This window comes from Heptranchias perlo, chromosome 6, assembly GCF_035084215.1.
Source record: "Heptranchias perlo isolate sHepPer1 chromosome 6, sHepPer1.hap1, whole genome shotgun sequence".
Classification (NCBI taxonomy): Eukaryota; Metazoa; Chordata; class Chondrichthyes; order Hexanchiformes; family Hexanchidae; genus Heptranchias; species Heptranchias perlo.
The window spans coordinates 101,793,730-101,820,967 of NC_090330.1; the positions used below are offsets into that span (position 1 = coordinate 101,793,730).

The following is a 27,238-nucleotide window of genomic DNA, read 5'->3' on the forward strand; positions in this document are numbered from 1 at the left end:
TGGAGGAGAGCAGAGACCTGGGAGGGCTGGAGGAGGTTACAGAGATAGGGAGGGGCGAGGCCACGGAGGGATTTGAATACAAGGATGAGATTTTTAAAATCAAGGCATTGCCGAGCTGGGAGCCAATGTAGGTCAACGAGCACGGGGTGATGGGAGAACGGGGCTTGGTGCAAGTTAGCATATGAGCAGCAAAGTTTTGGATGAGCTCAAGTTTACAGAGGGCGGTGGGTGGGAGGCCGGCCAGGAGAGCATTGGAATGGTCGAGGTAACAGCGAGGTAACAATGCGTAAAGCACATTGGAACATTTTCGATGTTAAAGGTGCTGAGTAGCTGCACATTGTACGTTGGAAGAGACCTGGCTGTGTCCAATTTATGCCGGCTCCTTAAACAACACCTCAGCACAAGTTCCAACACAGGAGCAGCTCTGAGCATAGCATTAAATTTCTACATGACTGAATCTTTGCAATCCACCAACCAAAACATTTTCCAAATCAATCAGTCTTCAGCGCACTGACGCATGAAACAAAGGGCAGAAGTCTTGCTTGCCAAGGGGAAATGCTTTCATTACTTTTCAGGCGAAAAGGAGACAGCAGCACAAGAGGGCACAGCATTTTTACCAGGTGGCAGGTTTCCCAAAAGTTCAGGGCTTCATTGAAGGCCTCAACCCCTAACAACAATTTCATGAATTAAATACATTGGAAAATTTCTCAGGCCCCAATCCCGGCACTTACATCGGGAACACACCTGATCATGTATTCCAGTGCTGGCCCCACTGGAGTTTGCAAAGTCAGTGGGAGGGTATCTCATTTGCAAGTGCCGTTTCAGGTGTGCCTCCAGCATCCACCTGCTCACACCTCCTAGAAACCCGTCCATGATGGGGAGAGGTGTTGCCCAGTCCCCCTCCCAACCCCACAAGGGTCCTATAGGCTCCCTGACCAAGGAGGCCAATCTGTAGTTTTTAAAAAATGAATTAAATTCTGCGGTTCAGGCTATTTGCTAGGCCTGGACCCCATTCTTACTGGCTGCCACTATTATTCCAGGTTCCCTTCCAACCAGTGGGGGAAACAACTACTGGCTTAGGGAGTCCCTACCCTTGGCTCTGTCCCCGGCCATTGTTTGAACAAGGCAAAGAGGAAACTGCTGGAAATGGTGGACTCCCAATGCAACCAGGTCTCAGCCTTTTCCTGGGCAGTTCCACCAGCCTTCAGCTGGAGATACAGTGGGAGACTGGCACAACTCCTTCACAATGCACAATTCCTGGAAACAGCCATGATTCCTTCATTTCACAGCAGTCCATTGCACTCATTATTTGAAGGAGCAAATAGTCAAGATGGTTGGCTACTTAGGGGACCAAGGAGTACCCACTGCAGGTCTGAGTAGTTATCCTGTTGACAAACCCACAAACAGAGGCAGAATGTAGGTACATGCAGTTCATGCCTCTACCCAAATTCTGGTGGAACATACCATTGGCATGCTGAAGCAGAAATGCCATTGTTTGGAGAGATCGGAAGGGGAGAGGTCCTGCTTCATAGCCCTAACAAAGGCTCCAATGTCACTTATGCCTGCTGCTTATTGCACAATGGCACAAACCTGAGAGGAGTAGTCATGCAGACAGAGGACCAAGATGCAGAGCGTCAACCCTTAGCAGAGCAGGAGGAGGAAAAAGAGGGAGAAATGGTTGAAGGTGAAGTGCACCCAGGGAGACTTGTGTAACAATCATTGATTGATAACTTTTACCAAAGAATGTAATTTGGCCTCTGCTTGAATAATCCTGTCATATTGAACTTTAATACAAGGCCCTATGAACACTATGCTGTCCTTTACAATCAACTCTACTTCATTTACTATATATGGCCATCAATCTTTCACCTGCCACCTTCTCAAAAGAACGCTTGAAGCTACACTAAAATAAAGTGCAACAATTTTATTGCCTTACTACTGTTCTGTGTGTATACTACTAACGTTTGTTTCCCCAATGCTTCCACTTGGTTAGTGTACCATGTAATCTAGTACTTCTTCTTACTGCTCCCTGAATGGGTGGAGGAGATGAGGTGGTAGCCTACTAATCCTCAGTGGAGGGGGTCTTGTGGCATTTGTGTGCCACTGTACCTCCTTGCGCTGGGCCAAGAGATGGGAAATGAGCATGGACCATATTCTAAGAAGCTTCTGCATTTTCACCTCACTGAATCCAACAGTAATTCTCCCCACCAGCACATGGTGACCATTTGAATGAACTAGGATCACTGAAACTATAACTGGAGGGGGCCTGAATGGTGCAGTGCATTACCACACTGTCTTTTCACCCCTGGAAATTTGAGTCTAATTCCAAATTGATACAATAAAAGTTTCATTTTAGATTGTTTTTAAAGAGTCCACCTTATATTTAAATGTCTCCCACTGCTAATCCATTATTTGATCTGTCACTTTTTCAAACCAACTAACTTGGACTAGGTCCCTTTTTGTCCTACTGATGTTGACTAATTTACAGTCCAACACCTTTAACACTTCTTTTATCTTTACCTGTTTTCAGTGTAAACCTAATTAGGTTCTGATCATTATTTCCTAAGTGTTCCCTAACTTCCCTTACTTGTCCTGCTTTTTTACTACATCCTTTGCCATTGCGATTACAAAAACAAGAGCCAATTTTAAGGGCCCCCACCTTGACGTAAACGGGGCAGTAGCAGCATGAGAATGGCACTGTTTCACTTCCCACCCCATTTACGCTGAGATCTTGGGTAGGGTCCTGAGATGAGATGGGGATGGTTCCAGTTGGGCCAGGTGTTGAATAGGCTACCCAGCAATCCTTAAAGGGAAAATGGCTGAAGTTTCTTTTTAACTTTTCTAATTGCAGGGTGGAAGGAGCAGGGGTGCTCCTCTTGGGCCCACAAAAAAACTTCCAGCCAGCTGCCAGCCCCTCTCCAGGATTGCCTCCACCCTCTACCCCCCCGTCCCTCCACCCTCCCCCTCTACGCCGACCTGCTGGCCAGCTCAATATGGAAGCGAGCTATTTCCCTGCCCTCCCAGGACTGGCAAGCTGCAGCAGGGTGCCCATTTCACCCCTGCAGCCGCTGGCTGCATGTAAATGAGGCCCAGGCCTTCAGTAGTAACCATGGGCAGGCGACACAGGGGCATGTCCATATTTTGATCACAAACTTTTATCTTATCTACCGTAGGCTAGTTAATAGTCCCCATTACAATAATTCTGTTACTACTGCAAACCTCTCTAAATGTCCTACAAATGCCATCTTTGATTTCTTTCTCACTATTTGGTGGCCTATAATGAACTCCAAATTTGGTAACCAATCTCTTGTTATTTCTTAACTCAGCACAGACAGATCCCATCGGAGTACCACCATCAATTAAAATGCTCCCGTGTATGGCTGTAATCAAGTTCTTAATTAATCATATCCTTTTGTTTTCCTTCTCTACCTCCCCTTAAAATTTTATAGCAAGAAATATTTAGTTCCCGGTCTCATCCCAGCTGAAGCCAAGTTTCCATCAAGGCTACAAAATCATTTCCTTCCATTCTAATTAGTGCCTCTAGCTCCCTGACTTTATTTCTAATGCTTTGCACATTCATATATAAACATTGCAACCTTGATCCAACCTTCATACTCTTCAATTTGCCTTAGCTTTCTTTTTTATTCCTTGTTTTACAATCCTTCTTTGTAATCACTCTCCAATCTACCTTAAGGTACATTGCCCCATAACCAAACCACACTCACCCCCATCTTATTATTTCACACTGCTTTGTCTTATCACTATGCTTATACTTAACTTGTCCATCATTTGCCCCTCCACGTACCTTACTAGTTTCATGCTCTGAATTCCAAACATGTTTTAAAAGCATAGCTTTTGGCAGACTTCTACTAATAGAAAGACTTCACAATCTAATTTGGTGTCTGCATGATCCTTTCTCTTCATCATATTTAAAGATTTCTTCAACTTGTTCACATTTCATTCACAACTTACTTTTTAGGAGTTTTCGGATGCAGTTGAACTGTGATTTCAGCGTTTCTGCAAATTATTTCCTGCACCAAGTATTCACAGCACCAGCTCTAGAAAGAAGCAGTGTGAGACCCCTGGAGGAGTAGCCTCACATCACATGGGTTTAACACCAGCAACAACAATTTGCATTTATAGAGCGCCTTTAGTTAAACATCCCAAGGTGCTTCGTGGCAGCGTTGTCAGACAAGATTTGACACAAGCCACATAAAGATATATTAGGACAGGTAACCAAAAGCTTGGTCAAAGAGCGACTTAAAAAGGGGTAGAGAGAGAGGCAGAAAGGCTTAGGGAGGGAATTCCAGTGATTGAGGCCTAGGCAGCTGAAGGCATAGCTGCCATTGGTGGAGCGAAGGAAATCGGGGTTGCACAAGAGGTCAGAATTGGAGGAGAGCAGAGATCTTGGAGGGTTTTAGGGCTGGATGGGGCAATGCAATGGAGGGACTTGAACACAAGGATGAGAATTTTAAATTCAAGGCGAAGTATAACTCCAGTGTGTTTAAAAGAAGTTTAAAAAGTGCCCCCCTGAAATGGGTGACACTGACCTCTCATTCTGGGACCTGGGTTCAAATCTAGCCCAGACTGATAAATGAAGTTTCCTCAGTCTGTTGACTGTAAAAGTCCTATGTGGAATTAGTTTGGGCAGTCTCAATCCAGTCCCTAGTACGCATGGGCCTACTGCACAAATCCTATCCTAATATGGCACTAATTGACAATCTCACTCAGAGAGGCCATTGAATAGCCGGTGTGGGAAATCGGAAAAAATGTCAAACTGGTGAAGTTTGGGGTTGAAGTACATTGCGAGGGAGCAGAATAGAGGGAGCTTTACTCTGCATCTGGCTGTGCTATATCTGAGCTGGAAATGCTTGCTTATATCACTGGGTGCCTGAAATGGGAAGAGTCCTCTTGTCCAGCACAAAACGTCTCTCACCTTGAAGAACATAAAAATATGCTCCTGTTTAGACACTGCAGACACTCCTACCTTTATTTTCTAAACATTTAAATTTTAACTGCTGGGAGGGGAGCTCCGTGCAGGTATATAACCATGGGCAGGAGAATGGTGGTTTGAGCCAGGAGGGATTAATTAGATAATACCTGGGTGGAACCCATACTAATCTCTGACCAGTAGCTGTGGTATAAATGTGCTATTAAGTCACTTGTCGTTCTTCTAGTCCTCACCATCACAAATGTTAAAAATTGTACCACCACATTAACCTCACACACCATTGCTACGAACATGGAGAGTTTGCAGTAGGCTTGTTGGTACCCAATCCAGTAGTCCATTTGCTGTTGTATAGATCTGAAGGCGAATCCACACCATTGTTTTAGGCCATATCAAGATAAGTCACTTGTGGTTTTCATTCTTCACTTTATTCAAAGTCTGTGCACAACTGCATTCCATCCGCAAGGCCCAGAAATATTCTTGTAGAGTTGTTGCTGATGCAGCCCTTCAGAATTGATGGAGTGTATTCATTAACATGCAGACTTGGCCCTTTTACCACAAAAATGCAATAAAGTCTAAAGGAGAAAGTTGGCCTACATTTTTCAATAAAGCAAATTAAGATCCATTCCCTTTTTATTCTTTGTTACAATTTTCTCCTCTCCTCTCCTGAGGGCACTGACTCATCCTGGGGTACAGTTTCATGGGCACCAGCAGCCCTTGGCACTTCACCTGCACATCTTCACTTCTGTGAGTCCAAACAGTCCAGTCAACAAGTATCCAAGCATGGAGCTCGTTATGGCTGAGCCCAATCCTGTCAGCACCCGACCTCAACACACACTCACTTACCAGCAGGGTCACTGGATAGTAATTAGGGATAAGGCACCCTGACTCATTTTACCATGTCTGGCCCAGAGACTCTCTGGCCAAGTGTAGAACTCCAACTGCTACCAAGCTGAAATTAGTTTTTGTGTTATGTGCAGTCATAAATAAGGTTTTATAATGACACAACCAAAAAAAACACATTTTATACAAATCTATTTCTCACCAGAACTACAATCCTATTTTGTGCAATGTCTGAGTATAGTTAAATAGGTGCATCATTACCGGGCATATAAAACGAATATATTATAATATTTAAAGTGGCACGATCACTTATAATATGGAATGGAAAGCAAAATGATCCTTCTCTGGGTTTTCTTAAAAAAGCCTTTGTAAAAATCTAGATCTTGCTAGCAGCCATGGAGCAGTAGGATACATTTCACCCACAACTCCCTTCACATCAAGCTCTCCATTCTAAACTGCTAAAAAAAAAGTGAGCCAACTTTCCTCCCTCAACCAAAAAACAGATTAGCTGTTTTTTTTAATCCAATTGCAGTTTGTGGTATATTGTTGTGTGAAAATTGGCTGCTGTATTTGCCTATATAACGACGGTTACTCCATTTCCAGATTTCATTACAAAATACATGCTAAGTATTTTGGGACGTCTCTGGGTGAGGTGATCAGGTGCTATGTAAATGCAATCACTTTCTTTCCACCTGATCATTATCCAGTGATTCCCTACTCGAAGATGCATGTGTGTGAGGCGAGGTGTCGAGCAGCCAAGGCGCCTCTCCATGATTGAATATCATGCTGACACTCAGAATAGGCTAATTCACAAAGAATGGCCACTGGCTCTAAGTAGGGAGTGCTGCCAAAACCTGTGAGACCAGCATTTGTACTGCGTTCCCAGACAGCCTTGCCTTGAGCTCCTACTGTACTAACCGGCAGTGGCTACTGCTGTAGGGATGGAAAACTCCCCTCTGCACTATTTACCTGTCAGTGCTGTGCTTAAATCTTGATATTTTGTCCTTTCTTCACAAAGTCAACTGACAGGTATGATCTTGAATAATGAAGTCAGTCATCGAATTTATCCCAAATTACACAAGTTTGCCTTGATTGCCCTGTAGCAAAGACTTGGCAGTCCTTAATAAGCAACTTCTCTTATTTTTTGTACGATAACCTTCATTAACATATTTTAGCATGGAAACGAGACTTCATGGTTAAGTGAAGAAGAGTCTGTTATTGCTTTTTACCTGCTTTTCTAACAGTTTTTACAACAACAACTTGCATTTATATAGCGCCTTCAATGTAGTAAAAGGTCCCAAGGTGTTTCACAGGAGCGTTATCAAAAACAATTTGATACTGAGCCACATAAAGAGATATTAGGACAGGTGACCAAAAGCCTAGTTAAAGAGATAGGTTTAAAGGAGCGTCTTAAAGGAGAAGGCACGGCCTCCATTGGTGGAGCGATGTAAATCAGGGATGTGTTAGTGGCCAGAAATGGAGGAATGCAGAGATCTCGGAAGTTTGCAGGGCTGGAGGAGTTAAACTTTTCACAGAGGAAAATATAATCCTTAGTAAGTTTCTATTGAGTGTGACATTTATGTAATTTGTAAACCCAAAGTCGCAACGCACTTAGGTTATCTTTGTCATTCGTATGTTATTGAGTTTACTTGTTATATAAACATCAGATCCAGCAAACTCCTGTAATGTACTTTGGCATACTTTTGGCATGGTTGTTGAAATAGCCAAAGTTCTGATATCTCAATCAGGGCTTTCTGCAAATGCCCTCACCAGACTATGATTTTAATCTCAATTACAATGAACGATGCCAACAAATCGCAGACTGGTGAGGGCAGAACCAGAAAACCCTGGCCCTTCTGTGGGATCATGATGTGAAGAGAGAGATACACTGTGTATCTTGTAACAATTACTCAATTTGTTGGAAAATGTACAGCAATGCCACAGAACACAGTGTGCTCTTTCTATTTCCACACCAGCCCATCCTTGTGGCCATTCTGAATGAGACTGACAATGAGTGCCAAATAGCAGTGGATTATTGTTGCAGACTCATGGCTAGTTAGGAACTCAGTTGAACACCACCCAGACATTACGTATGGGCAAAAAGAAGAGACACTCGTTCATCCAGTGATTCTGGGCTGGATTCAAACACAGGTAATAGTTATTTAATAAAAAAAAGGGAAAAAAGTTCTCAGCCGGTCAGGCAGCAGCATCTGTGCAAAGACAGAACTCAGTCAGTTGGTGTTGCAATCGACCAACTGATTCCTGTTTCTCCACAGATGCTGCCCGATCTGCTGCGTATTCCCAGCATTGTCTGATTTTGTTGTCACATTTTCAGCATCTGCAGTATTTAGCTTTTTGTTTAGTTATTTCACAACCTGGATAAAAATTCAGAAATCATTATTATGCAAGCATAATATGATGCCTTTACAGAAGTTGTGATTTACAGTTCTCCAAAAAAAAACTGTTTTGAGTGATATATGTCATCAAGATTTTGAAACTAATAAAAGAAAAGAAAGACTTGCATTTATATAGTGTCTTTTACGGCCTCAGGATGTCCCAAAGCCAATGAAATACTTTTGAAGTGTAGTCACTGTTGTAATGTACGAAATGCGGCAGCCAATTTGTGCACAGCAAGGTCCCACAAACAGCAATGTGATAATGACCAGATCATCTGTTTTAGTGATGTTGGTTGAGAGATAAATATTGGCCAGGACACTGGGGAGAACTCTCTAATAAAAGTATGTATTATGTTTGGATATAATTATCGCTAAGACTAGGAATGCCATTGGCAGTGTTGAATCAGACAGTTGCATCTGAGTTTTAAAAAGGTCAAATGCCATTATTTTTTTCTCATGTGTTGCAGGCTGTTAAATTGTGAGAACTTTACCTGCAGGGCTTCAGGCACCTGTTAAAAAATGAATTTATGTTGTAGAATCTTCTGGAAGGATCTAGAAATACAGGTTAGTCAAGTTGGAGTGTGGAACTTGCTGGAATTGTAGATGGCTCTGTACAGTATCACCTCATGTTTATCCGATATGCCTGCGGCATGAAGTCTTTTCAGAGTAAAAATCTGTTTGCTGCTGAATACTAAAACAGAGTTGTCTTGTTTGCCAAGAGTTTTCATCACTCTGACGGTATGTAGCAACTGAGATATTTTGTGTGGATTAAAAAGTGTACCCAATGTTATTTTTATTCACCATCTGTGGATTTCAAGTTGATCAACAAACCCAGTGTGTCAAATGTCTGTTACCAGTTTCCCAACAACTCCCAAAACAAAACAGCTATTTAAACACAACTGATGCCAGATCTGGTTTCACTTAATGCTAACTGCTTTTTTAAAAAGGTGCTATTTTTTAACCTATAGGACATACCAGACAGTAACAGAAATAGAAGCTGCACCAAACTGGAGCCTTTAAGAACACTGAAAGGTGAAGTATCCCTTCTCAAATATATGTCCTTATCACTTTTACTATATTTAAACAAAGCAGAAATAGTGAAAGATATGGATGGAGACCCTGAACTAAATGCAGTGAAGTTACATGTTTTTACAACAAAAACAACAGCAACATGAATTTATATAGCACCTTTAAAATGGAAAAACATTTCAAAGCGCTTCACGGAGATGTATCAAAAACAATGGACGCCGAACCATAGAAGGACATATTAGAAGTGGTAACAAGAAGCTGGAGTATTGCATCCAATTCTGGGCACCAAACTTTAGAAAGGATGTCAAGGCTTTGGAGGGGGTGCAGAGAAGATTGACTAGAATGGTACCAGAGATGAGGGACTTCAGTTATGTGGAAAGACCAGAGAAGCTGAGTTGTTCTCCTTAGAGCAAAGAAGGTTAAGGGGAGATTTAATAGAGGTGTTCAAAATTATGAGGGGTTTTCATAGCGTAGATAGGGTAAAACTGTTTCCACTGGCGGGAGGGTCGGTAACCAGAGGACACAGATTTAACGTAATTGGCAAAAAGGCCGGGGGGAACATGAAGAGAATTTTTTTTTAGGAATACACTGCCTGAAAGGATGATGGAAGTGGATTCAATAGTAACTTTTGAAAGGGCATTTGATAAATACTTAAAAAGGAAAAATTTGCAGGGCTATGGGGAAAGTGCAGGGGAGGGGACTAATTGGATAGCTCTTTCAAAGAGCCAGCACAAGCACAGTGAGCTGAATGGCCTCCTTCTGTGCTGTATGAATCTATGATTCTATGATTCTAAGCTTGGTCGAAGAGGTAAGCTGTAAAGAGGGTCTTAAAGGAAAGAAGGGAGACGGAGTGATGGAGGGGTTTAGGGACGGAATTCCAGACTATGGGGCCTGGACGGCTGAAACCACAGCCTCTACTGTTGGGGCAAAGGGAGGGAGGGATACACAAGAGGCCAGAGTCAGACGAATGGAGACCTTGCAGGGCACGTTGTAGGTTATAGAGATAGGGAGAGCAAAGTCATGAGTGATGAAGGGGTTTGAACACTAGGATGAGAATTTTAAGTTTCAATCTTTGGGGGACCCAGAATCAATGTAGTTCAGCGAGGACATGGGTGATGGGCGAGTGGGACTTGGTGTGGGATAGGATAAGGGCAGTAGAGTTTTGGATGAGCTGAAGTTTATGGAGGAAGGGAAATCGACCATGAGAGCATTGAAGTAGTCAAGTCTGTATGTGACAATAGCATGGCTGAGATTTTCAGTGGCAGATGAGCTGCAGCTGGAGCCAAAGCAGGCCAATTAGTGAGATAGAAGCAAGTCGTATTTGTGATAGAGAGAATATAGTGTTAGAAGTGCAGTTCAGGGTTGAATAGGATGCCAAGATTGTGAACAGTATGGTTCAGCTGAGATAGTGTCTGGGAAGGAGGTTGAAGTCAGTGGTAAGGGTACGGAGTTTGTGGCGAGGGATGAAGATGATGGCTTAAAGTCTTCCTAATGTTTACCTGGAGGAAATTGAAGCTCATCCAAGGTTGGATGCTGGACAAGATGTCTGACAGCACCAAGTCAGTGGAGGGGTCAAGTTTGGTGGTGGAGAGGTAGAGCTGGACGTCATCAATGTACATGTGGAAGTAGACACCAAGTCTGCGGATGATGTTGCCAAGGGGCACTGTGTAGATAAGGATGAGTAGAGGATCAAGGATACATACAAGGGGACTCCTGAGGCGACAGTGCGGGATGGGAAGATAGCCATTGCTGGAGATTCTCTAGATACGTTTGGACAGGTAAGAGTGGAATCAAGTGAGAGCCCACTCGGAGTTTGTCCAAGTCTGCAAGAAAGTGTCTACAATCTAAAGTTACACAACTGCACAAACATTCCTCTCAAGTCCAAACATCATAAAAAAAATGAAGTTTGATTGTATCAGTGCCTACAGACCTTAATATGTTATCACCTCTCAGAACCGTGACCATCTCTCCCACAGCTCACTGTTTGAATCCCTCCAACCGGGCTACTGCTCCTTCCGTAGCACCACGATGGCCGTAACCGAAGGCTCCGAAAACACTCTCTGCGACTGTGACCTCAGCATTTCTGAGCTAGTAAAAGGAAAATATATCAGCCAGGGACTTCGCTTCTGACCCCAGCTACACCCTACTGAGACGTGTGTGTGTGGGTGTTTTGTAATGCTCTCATGATCAAATAACCTCCGAACACTCATTCTAAAGACTTATATAGACACAACAGCTGTTGGTGCTCATGGATTTGTACCCCCGCATGAGTGAGTCAGCAGCTTCAGGAAAGGAGAGGTAGGAAGGGTGGTGAAATTGGGAGTGAGGATAAATCAAAAACTGCACAGAGGTGGGGCTTCATAATTCGCACTTATTTAAAAATGTTTACCTCGTTCAGCAATTAAGATGGAGTTAACACCAAGGCAAATTGATCTCCCAATTCGACCAGAGAAAGGTAAAACTAGCCTTTGGTGACATTGCCTCTCTCTGGACAGTTAGTTCAACTGTCTCACACGTGGAGTCTTTTGGACTGGTGGCACTTTTGTACTGCAAATAGATGCTTACTGATATATAAATGGACAATACCACTAAAGGACAACACGTTTCACTTGTGACATCGAACACTGCAGCCCTCAGTGAAAACTGACCTTCACTTCCAAGCTGGAATTTGGGGACTCCATGAGTACAAGGACATTTTATCTATTACACTATGTCAAGCAAAAGGAAAAATAACCCTCACAGGTAAGTGATCTGTGAGTTAGTCAGACTGAGCCAGCTTTTGTCTACATTCCTTTCCCCCTACCGCCGCCTTCCTTCTTTCTTAAACCCAATGACCTATCTGGCTTTCATCCAAGTGATAATTACAGGACAGTAATGCAATTGCTGCTGGGGATATGATTACAGAAAACATCTTGCACTGTTGTATGCTCTGAGCTGGAGTGATGTATAATCCTTCAGCATTTGTGCAAAGCTTTTCAACGTAAATATGAACTTCATTGTTAAAGTGGGTCATCTTTAAATAATTTTAACTGAAATATGTACACAGTGATATTTATCTCCGTTGTTCTATTGGCTGTGCCATTATCAAACACTGTACTTTGGAATTTTCTTTGTTTTGCAAACCATAACATAGATTTGTAACATGCAAACTGATATCAGTGTTAATTGTTTAGTGATTATAATCACAATGAAAAATTTCAAAGAATGCAGCTGAACTATGCCAGCAACTTGTGAACTCTAATACTTAGTTAAAAATGTTTTCAAAATCCTCTGCTGAACCTTAATGGAGCTATCATACCAGCTTGAAACTTGGTACCTGTTTACAGAGTGATACAGGACAGCAGTGCTTAAGTACAGTAATGGTCGTTTCACTCTCTGGTCAAGCAGAGTGAAACTCCATGTATGCATGCCTGCATATATTCAGGTACAGTACATTGTACGTTAGTGCTCCTGGCAAGGAGTCTCACTCGACAGGAGCACAGATCAGACAATCGGGCTCAATTTGCAACTCTCCCCATTTTAAAATCATTAAAATTAGTAACTGGAACATTTTAAATTTACCACTGTATATCTGTACGGCACTTTAAGCAAGGTAATGAGGTATTATTCAAAACTCCACCACTCACCTGTGTTCAAATGCCAGTTAAGTTTTTAGTATCACAAAACCATAGATGTTTGCAGCACAGAAGGAAACTATTCAGCCATTGTATCTGTACTGAGAGCAATTCAAAAGTAATCTTATTAACCTCCTCTTTTTCCATTCCCATCTATCTTCCTCTGCTTCGAATATTTATCTATTTTGTTCCTTAAAAAATGGAACAGTCTCTGCCTCAACCACTACCTGTGGAAAAGATTCCATTGCTGTAACAATACTCTGCATAAAGACATTTCTCCTAACCTTTCTCCTCACTCTCTGTGATAATTTTAAATTAATGACCTCTCATCACTGGCACACTAACCAAAGGAACTGGTCTTCATAATTCTAAATACCTCTATTAAATTTCCTCTTAGCTTTCTCTGCTGCAGTTGAAATAGTCCCTTTATCTCATGTCTCTCCTCATATCATAATTATAGTTTTTCATCTCTGGTATTATCCTGATAAATCTTTGCTGTTTGCTTTCATGCCCTTTTTATAGTTGAACGTTCATTAGCTTCCAACTGTATCCTAACCATTGCTTAGTACAAATGTAACATTACCTCTTTGCTCTTGTACTTTTATGTTCCTATTTGTAAATCCACTATTGGCCCTTTTTATGGCTTTATCAACTGCACTCGCACTTTCAAGGATATTATTCATTTGAACCCTATAGGTCCCTCTGTTCTTCTGCATTGTTCATGGTAGTTTCATTGTTTTTCTTCTCAAATCGCAGTATCTTGCACTTTTCATTCGCTCTGCAAATTACATCTGCTATCGGTCTGCACATTTACTAATTTGTCTGTGTACTCCTAAAGTATTTTACAGTGTGCCTTGATGTTCACCAGACCTTCTACCTTTGGGGTGTCAGAGAATTTTGATAATGGGCCCAGAATTTGCTGGAGTGGGGCATCTCACGGCATACCCCATGAGTTGGATTTTTTTCCTCGCCCTTCAGCTCAAAAAGGTTTTTGCACCGCAAATTACTGGAAGTGCGAGTTGATAATGGCATGGCGAGGTTAATGGGGCGTCTGGGACTTTGAAGAACAACGGGACCAACAGTCTTTCTCCTGTGGTGCGAATAAAATCGGGGTTGCACAGGAGGCCAGAATTGGAGGATCTCGGAGGGTTGTGGGGCTGAAGGAGGTTACAGAGATAGGGAGGGACGAGGCCATGAAGGGATTTGAAAACAAGGATGAGAATTTCAAAATCGAGGCATTGCCGGACCATGAGTATAACTGGGCTTGCGTGAGCAAGGTGACATTATTTAACATGCCACTTGCGTCCGTGAGGTAAATATGGGACCACCATAAAATGACTATCTTATGAATATTGTTCCCCTAACTCACCACTTTAGTAAGATCTGAGTAAAAAGAAATAACGATAGGCACAGAAGAAGGAACCAGGAGAAGTTTTTAAAAAATTAAACCGAAATAAGGCAAAGTCATGGAAACAGAAATACAAAACAAAAAAACACGAGACTGTAAAATGAATAAAAAAGAAACAGAAAGAAAAGTAGAGGAGATGAGAAAAAAATAAAAGGAATAGAGTTTAAGAGACGGATAGGAAGCCAGTTAACAAATGAGAGCAAAGAAAGAACAACCTTTGATTCATTAAACAGACTGGGGAAAGATTGAGAGTAAATAAAACCCAGATAGATTCTTTACTATGGATTTGCATTAAGCCTGCTTAACAATAAAGGGTATTTCACACGCACCACACACTCTTTATGCTTACAAAGAAAAATACATTTTTTCTTCTTAGGGTTGAATATCTGTTACATTTCAAGATGTCAGCTTTTACATTCCTTTCATGGCCTAAAATAACCTCAAAATCCAGTTCACTAGGCAATATACAGTCATGCCTGTCTCCATACACAAAATAGCACCCAATTACCAGAATGAAGAATGGGGTTAGCGGTGAGACATAAAATGACAGATACGTATGTTCTGTTTCTTCCCAGTTATGCATATCAAGACCACTCCCCTGGAAGGTTAAGATAACCAGATTGCAGCCAGTTGTTTAGACTTAAAGCAGTCCAGGCTGAATGCAAACTAACAATAATTGGGTGAGCAAGCAGCCCCTGCAAAAGCACTTCGGAAGCACCTGGCCCGGCAGCCAGTAGGATAACCGGAATGATGCCAAGACGCTCCAACATTGGAAACGGAGGTCCAGGAAGGGCTGAAGATTAAACACTCTTAAAATATTAAGATGTTCCTAAAGGAGCAAGAGGCCTTTTTTTAAAAAAAAGATAATCAAATCCTCTCTTTGGCCCCTTACAAGGCCTTCAGTGGAATTCCAGTCAACACCCAATGGGCTGAATTCCCAGGATAACACGTGCACCTCAAGACGAAGGGGAGAGCAGGCATAACACGCGCTTGATTCCCATCCATAATCAGAAATTGGGCCAGGATTTAAATGAGGCAGAAACTCTGTGGCTCTGGGTCCTGTCCCAAGTTGTAGCTCTCCTCCCCACCAACGCATGATCTGCCTGCACTCTGCCCTCTCCAGTCACTAGGCCTCACCATATCTGGTTAAGTGTTTGAGAGAGGGGGGTCAAGCCCCCTCAATTCAATTCAATTCAAATACAAGCACCTTACGAGGCTTTATTCGTATTTATGTCTGACATTTCTTTTTCAGTTTGAGAACATGAATCTGAATTTCCTTTGTCCCGATCAAATTTTGGAAAAGTATTTCTCATTCTGCTTTGTTAAAATTTGGTGTTCTGTCTGAAGCCATCGGAGAGGAAAAATATGCCTCAATGGAAGGCCAGCAATAAACTGCCACTTGAAGGCTAATATTCAGCGAGATTGTGCCCGATCCAGTTTACATTGCAGCTTAGCACAAGAGATAGGGTTGCCAACCCTTCAGGATTGCCCTGGAGTCTCTAGGAATTAAAGATTAATCTCCAGGACACTGCTGTGAGCAACACAGGAGAAAAATCATAGGGGCATTAAAAATTGTGGTTTTTTAAAATTTTCCTTGAACGCTTTAGTTTATTAGTTATAAAAATACTGGACATGGGAAAAGAGGCTGTTTGGATGATTCTTGACTGCCAGTCAATCGGGTAATGAAGAGTATATTTGTTTTCGAATTGCTGGGGCAAGGCACTGTGCTGTAAGTGTGGGTGTGTTGAGCTGGAAGATCAGGCATGATCTTAATGAATGGTGGAGCAGGCTCGAGGGACCGTTTGGCCGACTCCTGCTCCTATTTCTTATGTGTTGGGCGACCAATGGCGGGAACGTGGGAGCAGGATGGTTGGAGGTAGGCAGTCATGTGATAACACCTCTGGGGATACGTCCAACCAGAGTTCACAACCCTAGCGGCAGATGAAGCTGTTTGTTAGGACTGTAACTATATAAAATGTACAGAATGTCATTGGTTCTGTTCACTTATCCATCTGTCTGGTTATGACATAATCCCCTGTCTAGAGGAATGATTATTTTAAGGGACAATCCCAGGAGGACATGCAATATAGCCATTATGCCGAAAACATCAACAATGCTTTTCTGGTCAATCCCTGGGCTCGCTACAAATTGTTTAGATATTGGGCATGTAAAGGCCCACTCCAGATCAAAGGAAAGTGGAGGCTACCCAATGGAAGGAGTTTGAGCTGCTAAACCCAAGAAAAATATTTAGAGTAAAATCCCAGAAACACAACAATAAAATGTTTCAGTATGACCAGAGCTTCTTCAGCAGGCATTTTGGATGTCTCTGCTTGAACTCTCCCTTGCCACAAAACAGCAAGTACAGACGAGTTCCATGGTGTTCCAGTAATTGATCAGTTGAGTCATATTTTGTGTATTCTGAGCTATTTCTGCTGCTGCAGCTGCACAGATTACCATTAGTTTCAAGAGAAGGAACCATGGAAAATAAATGTAGGCAAGTATTTCACAAAATTACAGTCAGTTTTTACACGACCGTCACAATAGGATGACGTATTGCAGTGGATACAAGGGCTGCAATGGCATTTTCGTGAATCATGGCATGTGGTTTGAGGCTTAAAAGCTGTTGGGGGAGATTTTAACTCCCTCCGCCCAGCGGTATTGAGGCGGTAGCAGAGTTAAAATGGAGGTGGCGGATTTACTGCCCCATTCGCGCTCTGCCACCATTTCTTCCTGGCTCTTTCCACTGGTGTCCCCCTGAATCAGGCAAGAGCCTCGTCATTAATATATGCAGATAGGGGTCCTATAGGACCCCAATGAATTTTTCACGGCTAACTGTGCGGAGACTGTACCTAGAAGCTCCACTCAGTAAAACCTGGCAGAAGAGGCCTGAAAAGATAAGCACTGAAGTTATTCCTGTGGGGCCAGGAAAAGCAGGAGTGTTCTCACTCCATGCTCGCCCACCCACCCCGCCCCCACCCACCCTCCCAACACACCCACCTATCTCCCTCCGGGACGGGTGGCTCTCTGGGCCCCAATTTAAGTGAACGAGGCCCCAGCCTTCAAAATGGGCCAGGCCTCCCGGCGGCAGGATCGGCCGGCCGGCTGACACACTCCATTGGTCAGCCACCCCATGGTTAAAATCTACCCCCTTGTATCAATTATCTATTATCACTTTGTTTTAAACTACATTGCAGTTGAAAACAAACAACAACTTGCATTTATATAGCGCCTTTAACGTAGTAAAAACGTCCCAAGGCATTTCGCAGGAGCGTTAGCAAATAAAATTTAACAACTATCACATGTACTTAACAAAACAAAGCACATAAAATGATAATTTGATCAATGCACTGCACCAACATAATTTAGAACATGTGCTCTTGCCCCTAATCTTTACATAGACAATTTCTAATCTCAACCATACCCGAGAGAAAATGGCATTTTTCCACCAGGTGGTGAGTGGTGTAGGGAGTTATTTAAAGGAAACCAGAGTGCGAGAGAGAATAAAAACAATGGATAAATCAATGTTAAGTTCTGGCGCACACCTTTGTCACTGCTTATAGAATTGCACTGGAACAGATTTGAGAATAAGCATCTTCTCAGCTGTAAGATTGGCCCAAAATTCCTCGGGCATTCCACTAGTCTCCTGTCATAAACTTTGGTGGGAGACTGGTGGGAAATTGTAGAGACCTGTTTGTATTCGTTTCTGGGAGTTTCTTCAATGCCTTGAAAGGGGCGGAAATTCTATCAACCCCTTACAAGGCAAATGACAGCCTGAGACAGAGCCAGGGGCAGGGACTCCTTAAGCCAGGAGTTCCCTCCACTGATGCTCATTCTGTGGTGGCCAGTACTGGAAGCAGAAGTGTACTGGTGTCAGCTGTCGCTCAGTGGGTAGTACTCTCACCTCTGATGTTAGCAGGTTGTGGATTCAAGTCCCTCTCCAGAGACCTCAGCACATAATCTAGGCTGATACTCCAGTGCAGTACTGAGGGAATGCTGCACTGTCAGAGGTGCCGCCTTTCAGATGAGATGTTAAACCAAGGCCCGGTCTTCCTTCTCAGGTGGACGTATAAGATCCCATGGTGTTATTTCGAAGAAGAGCAGGGGAGTTCTCCCCGATGTCCTGGCCAATATTTATCCCTCAATCAACACCACCAAAACCAGATGATTTGATCATTATCACATTACTGTTTGTGGGACCTTGCTGTGCGCAAATTGGCTGCCGCCTTGCCTACATTACAACAGTGACTACACTTCAAAAGTACTTAATTGGCTGTAAAGCGCTTTGGGACATCCTGAGGTTGTGAAAGGCGCTGTATAAATGTAAGTCTTTCTTTCTTTCACAAAGGTGGGCCCCCACCAGTGGGATCCAGGGCAGGCAAGCAGACTAGACCCCCACATAATTTTTTTTAAAAATTTTGCCAGATTGGTCCTCTTACTCATGGGGCCAACAGGACCAAAGGTAGAGGGACCTGGAAAATCCAACCTCCCAAAGGCGGGCAGGTACCGGAATTTCTGGCCGGCGGGCACCAATAATGTGCCCCATCTGACCCACGAAAATGAAGCGCCCTCTCACTGACCCCATCAGAATCCGGGCATGATTCATGCAGTTACAGCAGGATCATGACTCAAGGAATCTTGGGACCAGTATGTGGAAGAAAAGAAAGCTAAAGAGGGAAGAAACCAGGCTGTGAAAAGGCACTATGGGATATACTAAAGCATACATTTGAAATTACATTTTCATTATGTTAATGGAGGCACTAACCACCATTACAAACATGACTGCATTCAAAAGTATTCATTGGCTGTGAAGTGCTTTGGGATGTCCTGAGGTTGTGAAAGGCACTGTATAAATATAAGTTCCTTATTTTTGTCTTTCATTCCAGCAGTGACTAAATCCCTGAGATAAACTGATCTCAGGCCAGTTTAAACAATGTACCATCCCATGCTTAACTTTCACAAGGGTATTAAGATTTTGAGTCTGCGGAGTTTGGAGTGGAAGAAATAAAAAGACTCGGAGAAGACAAATGTAAGGAATCTTACAACACCAGGTTATAGTCCAACTGTTTTATTTGAAAATCACAAGCTTTCGGAGGATTTCTCCTTCGTCAGGTGAGAGAGTGCACACTCACTGACCTGACGAAGGAGAAAGCCTCCGAAAGCTTGTGATTTTCAAATAAAACAGTTGGACTATAACCTGGTGTTGTAAGATTCCTTACATTTGTCAACCCCAGTCCATCACCGGCATCTCCACATCGGTGAAGACAGATGAGGAATGAAGTTATAGTTGGAGCTCTTTTGTTTACCTATTGTTATTCGTTACTCTGCTTCCCAGATCCAGTCACTCAGATCCCATTTATCTATTACGACTGGGAACATGAGATGTAAGGGACTCAACATCATAAAGGAGAAACATGAAATATTCTGCTTTGTATAGGAACTGTACATTATATTTTACTTGTGTTTGAAAACCATCTACTGGTGTTGGAAATCACATATACTTGTATAATCCACTGATCATTGATATACCTACAATCTAATTGATACTCTAAAACAACAGAAATCACTACCCCAGATCAAGTTGTACTTTATTCTTTGTTAGGTGATGTCTGGCTTGGTTTTGTTGAGGTGTTCATGAAAGAATGAAATCGTGAACTTAAAGAAAAATGTTTTTTTTAAAATAACCAGAGTATTTAAATATTGAGAGAAAGGAATCTAGTCTGGTGCAAACTATTCCACAATGTTGATAAATGTGCCGTAGTAAGATGGAGGAAAGAAGACCATGCCTTGCACAAATATAAAAATAGTAAATGATTACATTTCAGTACTTTTACATCCCTATACTTTACTTACCACGTATTGCAGCATACATCCTGAAGCTTGTGCTAGTCAGTTCTTTTTTTAGTGTCATCGAACTGTAAGAGTTCAGCTTCACATACAAGCACTAATACTCTATACAGTCACACTTTAGTGTTGTCAATGTGAATACCATTAGAGCTTGGACCCAAAAGCTACTGGTTATGGGGCAACATCATTAGCATTTGAACCACTCGAGGGTACAAAATTCAAATTGCTCTATTTAAACACCTATGTGATTTTAGAGTAAACCTTTCATCAAACTACTATCTAGGAAACCGGAATGGATGATTTGAATTCATGCTCAGCTCCTTACGATGCCCCACAGATCATGTAAAGAATCTTACAACACCAGGTTATAGTCCAACAGTTTTATTTGAAAATCACAACCTTTCGGAGATTATCTCCTTCGTCAGGTGAGGAAGGAGTTAATCTCCGAAAGCTTGTGATTTTCAAATAAAACTGTTGGACTATAACCTGGTGTTGTAAGATTCCTTACATTTGTCAACCCCAGTCCATCACCGGCATCTCCACATCACAGATCATGGCAGCAGACTTGTAATATGATACATGATATACATGTTTTGTTTCAAAGCAAACTAGCCAATTGATCATACCCAGTTTGCCATTCTATTTCCTGATATTTAAACTGAGATGAACATCTGGCACATATTGCTGCACTGATAATAATCTGAAGTCCAGGCAACGTGAAATCCGAGACTACTCTTTAGTAGCATGTTTGTCATTTATTGTTGTTGTTATTTATGTTATGTTCTGGTTCAATAAGTACAAGTGAATAAGAATTGAACAATAAATATGGTATGTTTGTATTGCCTATTACGAATTACTTGCATACAAATTCAGCCATTGTGACATTTGACCTGTATTGGATAAGTAGATCACCTGAGAACATAAGAAAATAAGAAATAGGAGCAGGAGTAGGCCATCCGGCCCCTCGAGCCTGCTCCGCCATTCAACTAGATCATGGCTGATCATCTACCTCAACGCCATTTTCCTGCACTATCCCCATATCTCTTGATCACTTTAATATCGAGAAATATATCGATCTCTGTTTTGAATGTACTCAATGACTGAGCCTTCACAGCCCTCTGGGGTAGAGAATTCCAAAGATTCACCACCCTCTGAGTGAAGAAATTCCTGCTCATCTTAGTCCTAAATGGCCTACCCCTTATTCTGAGACTGTGACCCCTGGTTCTAGACTCCCCAGCCAGGGGAAACACCGTCCCTGCATCTACCCTGTCGAGTCCTGTAAGAATTTTGTATCTTCTCATTCTACTAAACTCTAGAGAACACAGGCCTAGTCTACTCAATCTCTCGTCATACGACAATCCCGCCATCCCAGGAATCGGTCTGTTGAACCTTTGATGCACTCCCTCTATGGCAAGTATGTCCTTTCTTAGGTAAGGAGACCAAAATTGTACACAATACTCCAGGTGCGGTCTTACCAAGGCCCTATATAATTGTGGTAAGGCATCTTTACTCCTGTACTCAAATCCTTTTGTAATAAAGGACAACATACCATTTGCCTTCCTAATTGCTTGCTGCACCTGCATGTTAGCTTTCAGTGACTCATGTACAAGGACACCCAGGTCCCTTTGAACATCAACATTTCCCAATCTCTCACCATTTTAAAAAATACTCTGCGTTTCTGTTTTTCCTGCAAAAGTGGATAACTTCACACTTTTCCACATTATATTCCATCTGTCATGTTCTTGCCCATTCACTTGGCCTGTCTATATCCCCATGAATCCTCTTTGCATCCTCCTCACAACTCACATTCCCACCTAGTTTTGTGTCATCGGCAAACTTGGAAATATTACATTTGGTCCCCTCATCCAAATTATTGATATGTATTGTGAATAGCTGGGGCCCAAGCACCGATCCCTGCGGTACCCCACTAGTCACAGCCTGCCAACCTGAAAAAGACCGGTTTATTCCTACTCTCTGTTTTCTGTCTGTTAACCAATTCTCAATCCATGCCAGTATATTACCCCAATTCCATGTGCTCTAACTTTGTTCACCAACCTCCGGTGTGGGATCTAATCGAAAGGCTTCTGGTTCCCCTTATCTATTCTACTAGTTACATCCTCAAAGAACTCCAATAGGTTTGTCAAACATGATTTCCCTTTCATTAATCCATGTTGACTCTGCCAAATCCTATTATTATTTTCTAAATGTCCTGTTATCACATCCTTTATAATAGATTCTAGCATTTTCCCCACTACTGATATCAGGCTAAAAGGTCTGTAGTTTCCTGTTTTCTCTCTCCCTCCTTTCTTAAATAGTGGGGTTACATTTGCTACCCTCCAATCTGCAGGAACCATTCCAGAATCTATAGAATTTTGGAAGATGACAACCAATTCATCCACTATCTCCATAGCCAGCTCTTTCGAAACCTTGGGATGTAGTTCATCAGGTCCTTGGGATTTATCGACTTTCAGTCCCATTAATTTCTCGAGTACTATTTTTTTTACTAATACTAATTTCTTTCAGTTCCTCATTGTCGCCAGACCCTTGGTTCTCTAGTATGTCTGGGAAGATTTTTGTGTCTTCTTCCGGGACGATAGACACAGAGGGACTCAATTTTGAAATGATGACGGGTTGGTAGTGGGGGGAGCGGGGGGTGAATGTGCTCATGGCAAACCCAAATAAAAAAAACTTACCATTTCCGACGCGATAGCAATGTAATTGATGGTGATTAAAGTTCTTTCCGGGTTTCGCGCCCGGCAGCCCCTGATTGACAGGCTAGCTGCTGACGGGAGCTGCAATGCTGAGGGGAGGGGGGGAGAAAGAGAGCGAGACATCATCCAGCGCTGGAACGGAAGATCGGGGGGTGGGGGGTGGGTGGAGAGTGGAAGATCGGGGAGGAGAGTGGAAGATCGGGGAGGGGGTGGAGAGTGGAAGATCGGGGGGGGGGTGGAGAGGGGAAGATCGGGGGGGGGGTGGAGAGGGGAAGATCGGGGGGGGGGTGGAGAGGGGAAGATCGGGGGGGTGTGGGGGGAGAGGGGGACATTGGAGTGGGAGACATTGGACATCAGAGCAGGGTGAAAGGTAGGTTGATTTTGTGTTTTAAGTTTGTGCAATGGTTTTTTATTTCAGTTATTTTATTTATTTTTGCCTGATCTGGCCCTGAAACCAGGCATGAATCAGAAGCCATGGGAAAGCCGCCCAGGGAAGTTAAAAATCGTTCTAACTGCCTAATATATCACAAGTAAAGTGCCTTAAATACCTCAATGAGGTACATTCGGTTCTTTAACAATCATCCCGCCAGCTTTAATTGCCAGCGGGACTTCTGGATTCGGAAAGCCCGCGCACACACAGGTACGTCTGTGGGAAACTCGGAAGTCAGCGGGTTGGAGCCGGCTTCCGAACCCGGTCTGCATTTTTCGCAACCCCTCCCCCACCGCACCCACAATTTAAGTTTAAAATTGAGCCCAAAGTATTTGTTTAATTTCTCTGCCATTTCCTTATTCCCCACTATAAATTGTCCCATCCCTGTCTGTAAGGGACCCACATTTGCTTTCGCCAGTCTTTTCCTTTTTACATACCTATAGAAACTTTTACAGTCTGTTTTTATGTTTCTCGCTAGTTTACTCTCATATTCTATTTTCCCTCTTTATCAATTTCTTGGTCCTCCTTTGCTGAATTCTAAAATGCTCCCAATCCTCAGGCTTACTGCTTTTTCTGGCAACTTTATATGCCTCTTCCTTTGATTTAATACTATGTTTAATTTTTCTTGTTAGCCACGGTTGGACCACTTTTCCTGTTGGGTTTTTGTGCATTAAAGGAATATATATTTGTTGCAAATTTTGTATTAATTCTTTAAATGCTAGCCATTGCCTGTCAACCGTCATACCTTTTAATGTAGTTCCCCAATCAACCACAGCCAACTTGCACCTCATACCTTCTTAGTTTCCTTTGTTTAGATTTAAGACCCAAGTTTCGGATTGAACTACATCACTTTCAAACTTAATGAAGAATTCTATCATATTATGGTCGCTCTTCCCTAAGGGCTCCTTTACAACAAGATTATTAATTAATCCTTTCTCATTGCACAATTCTAGATCTAAAATAGCCTGTTCCCTAGTTGGTTCCTCAACATACTGATCTAGAAAACCATCTCATGTACATTCCAGGAATTCGTCCTCCATAGTATTAGTGCTAATTTGGTTTGCCCAATCTATATGTAGATTAAAGTCCCCTATGATTACTGTATTACCCTTGTCACATGCACTTCTAATTTCCTACTTTATACCATGCCCTAGATTATCACTACTGTTTGGTGGCCTATAAACAACTCCCACCAATGTTTTCTGCCCCTTGCTGTTTCTTAGCTCCATCCAAACTGATTCTACATCTTGATCTTCTGAGCCAGGATCCTTTCTCACTATTGTACTGATCTCATCCTTTATTAACAGCGCTACCCCACCTCCTTTTCCTTTTTGCCTGTCCTTCCTAAATGTCGAATATCCTTGAATATTCAGTTCCCAGCCTTGGTCACCATGCAGCTACGTCTCCGTAATGACAATTAATTCATACCCATTTACTTCTATTTGTGCCGTCAATACATCTACCTTGATGCGAATGCTGCATGCATTGAGGTTCTACGCTCAAGTTCAGTCAAATTTAAACCAATCTAAGGATATCAAACTCATTTCCAAAAATGGGTATTTCGCCTCTACCCACCTCATCCCAGTCCCACTATTGATATTAATCAAAAGCTCCAAAAGTGTTAACAGGACTACCACTGGTCCCAGTATAAGGCCTTGAGGATCTAATCACACTTACAGAATTAATTAAGGATGTTCCGGGACAATAATTAATTGGCACTTGGAAAAGTATGGGCTAATAAATGAAAGTCAGCACAGATCTGTTAAAGGAAAATTGTGTTTGACTAACTTGATTGAGTTCTTTGAAGAAGTAACGGAGAGGGTTGATGAGGGTAGTGAGGTTGATGTTGTGTATATGGACTTTCAAAAGGCATTTGATAAAGTACCGTATAATAGACTTATTAGCAAAATTAAAGCCCACGGGATTAAACGGACAGTGGCAGCGTGGATACAAAATTGGCTAAGGGACAGAAAGCAGAGAGTAGTGGTGAACGGTTGTTTTTCAGGCAGGAGGGAAGTGTACAGTGGTGTTTCCCAGGGGTCAGTATTAGGACCACTGCTCTTTTTCATATATATTAATGATCTGGACTTGGGTACAGAGGGTATAATTTCAAAGTTTGCAGATGACATGAAACTCGGAAATGTGGTAAATAATGTGGAGGATAGGAACAGACTTCAGGAGGACATAGGCTGGCGAAATGGGCAGACACATAGCAGATGAAATTTAACGCAGAGAAGTGTGAAGTGATGCATTTTGGTAGGAAGAATGAGGAGAGGCAATATAAATATTACTAGATTGGTACCAGGGATGAGAGACTTCAGTTATGTGGAGAGACTGAGAAGTTGGGGTTGTTCTCCTTAGAACAGAGAAGGTTAAGGGGAGATTTGATTGAGGTGTTCAAAATCATGAACAATTTTTATAGAGTAAATAAGAAGAAACTGTTTCCAGCGGCAGAAAGGTGAAACGCAGTGAGTTGTAATGATCTGGAAAGCGCTGCCTGAAAGGGTGGTGGAAGCAGATTCAATAGTAACTTTCAAAAGGGAATTGGATAAATACTTGAAGGGGAAACATTTACAGGGCTATGGGGAAAGAGCAGGGGAATGGGACTAATTGGATAGCTCTTTCAAAGACCCGGCATAGGAACGATGGGCCGAATGGCCTCCTCCTGTGCTGTACCTACTATGATATTATGAAGTTTGATGTACCTGTTGGATAAAATCTATACCAGTGTTATGCTTTCCGATCTATAGGCCATTGAACTGTTTGTCCAATCACAGACAAAATCGGTGAATCACCTACCTTAAATCCAGTGCTTTCCCAATAATGCATTGACACTAATGATTATTTCCGGTTTCAGGATCCCTGGTGTGATAAAAATGAAGTAGTTTTGTCTAGTCTTAGCTTAGAATCCATTTGTTTAATTCAGTCACAAGACAATAGAGCTCAGATTTTCCTTTGTTTTACTACCAGCCAATTGTGACAAGAAATCAAGTTTGTGGACAAGAAGTGCATGCCCTACACAAGATTATTAATAATCTTTAGATATTACTGTCATATAATCACTTGATCATCTTTTGATCAATAAATTTTGCTTATTCGCTTATTGAAGTGTAATGTAATGCACTGACACTTTTTGAAGGCGGAACTTCACTGAGCAAGTCATTTAATTGCGCAATACAAATTTTATCTTTGGATTTTTGTGTCAAAATAGCTACATTAGACAACCTAATGGTGCAGTATGTTGGGTATCAATAGGGTGCATAATGGAATAGTAAGATGCAGGCTCAAACCCAGGATTTTCCACAGAGCGAAATCCTGATCTAATCCAGACTACCGGGAGCAGTTACAAGCATGGGAAAGTACAGGTGGGCGCTTCCCACAAGAAGGGAAGGTAAGTCAAACTGACTGCTTCTGTACACCTCCTCATGGCTGGTGTTATTGCATCCAGCGGAGGCCTGGAGACATGTTGGCTGTTTGCTCTCACTCAGGGAATGATGCATGGTGTTTGGGACAGGGAAGAGAAAAGAACAAAAGAAGAAGCAAAACAAAAAACAGAACTGCCTTCATGGCCAAATATGGCATGAAAATGACTTCATGAACTGCAGAATAACATCCATTGAATATGGCAACTTAACAACTTAGAACATACTATAGCAATATAGTTTGGGATTGAAATTGAAGGTATTAGACCCCTTTTCCAAATTCATCAGCAGTGACCAGGCAGAGGCCGGCCCTGCTCAGGATTCTTCAGCGGCCCCCATGACCACCGACAAAAGGTGAGTGTTCATATATTTTTTTAAACCCTTCCTGTGTGGCCAGGAGGAGCAGAAGTGTTCCTGCAACTCCATTGGTATGTAGTGAGATTACATGTGGAATAAGTCTTCTCTGTACATACATACATACATACAATCAAATGAGCATTCAAAAAATGTCCACAGAAAAGAATAGATGGATTAAACTCAGTGTCTAATGACCAACTACCACCTGTCATTATTTTCAATACATCTATTTGTGA

The 27,238-nt window shown here is 42.3% G+C and overlaps 2 long non-coding RNA genes across 4 annotated transcripts in view; one reads left to right on the top strand and one right to left on the bottom strand.

Moving 5' to 3' along the window:
* Positions 1-11,393, bottom strand: part of LOC137323109 (uncharacterized) — a 31,991-nt gene extending 20,598 nt beyond the window's left edge. For all 3 annotated transcript variants that reach the window (XR_010963309.1, XR_010963307.1, XR_010963308.1), the window contains exon 1: positions 11,147-11,393. This is a non-coding gene — a long non-coding RNA (uncharacterized lncRNA). The remainder of the gene's footprint in view (positions 1-11,146) is intronic.
* Positions 11,299-27,238, top strand: part of LOC137323110 (uncharacterized) — a 39,736-nt gene continuing 23,796 nt past the window's right edge. Inside the window, exon 1 of the long non-coding RNA XR_010963310.1 lies at positions 11,299-11,958. This is a non-coding gene — a long non-coding RNA (uncharacterized lncRNA). The remainder of the gene's footprint in view (positions 11,959-27,238) is intronic.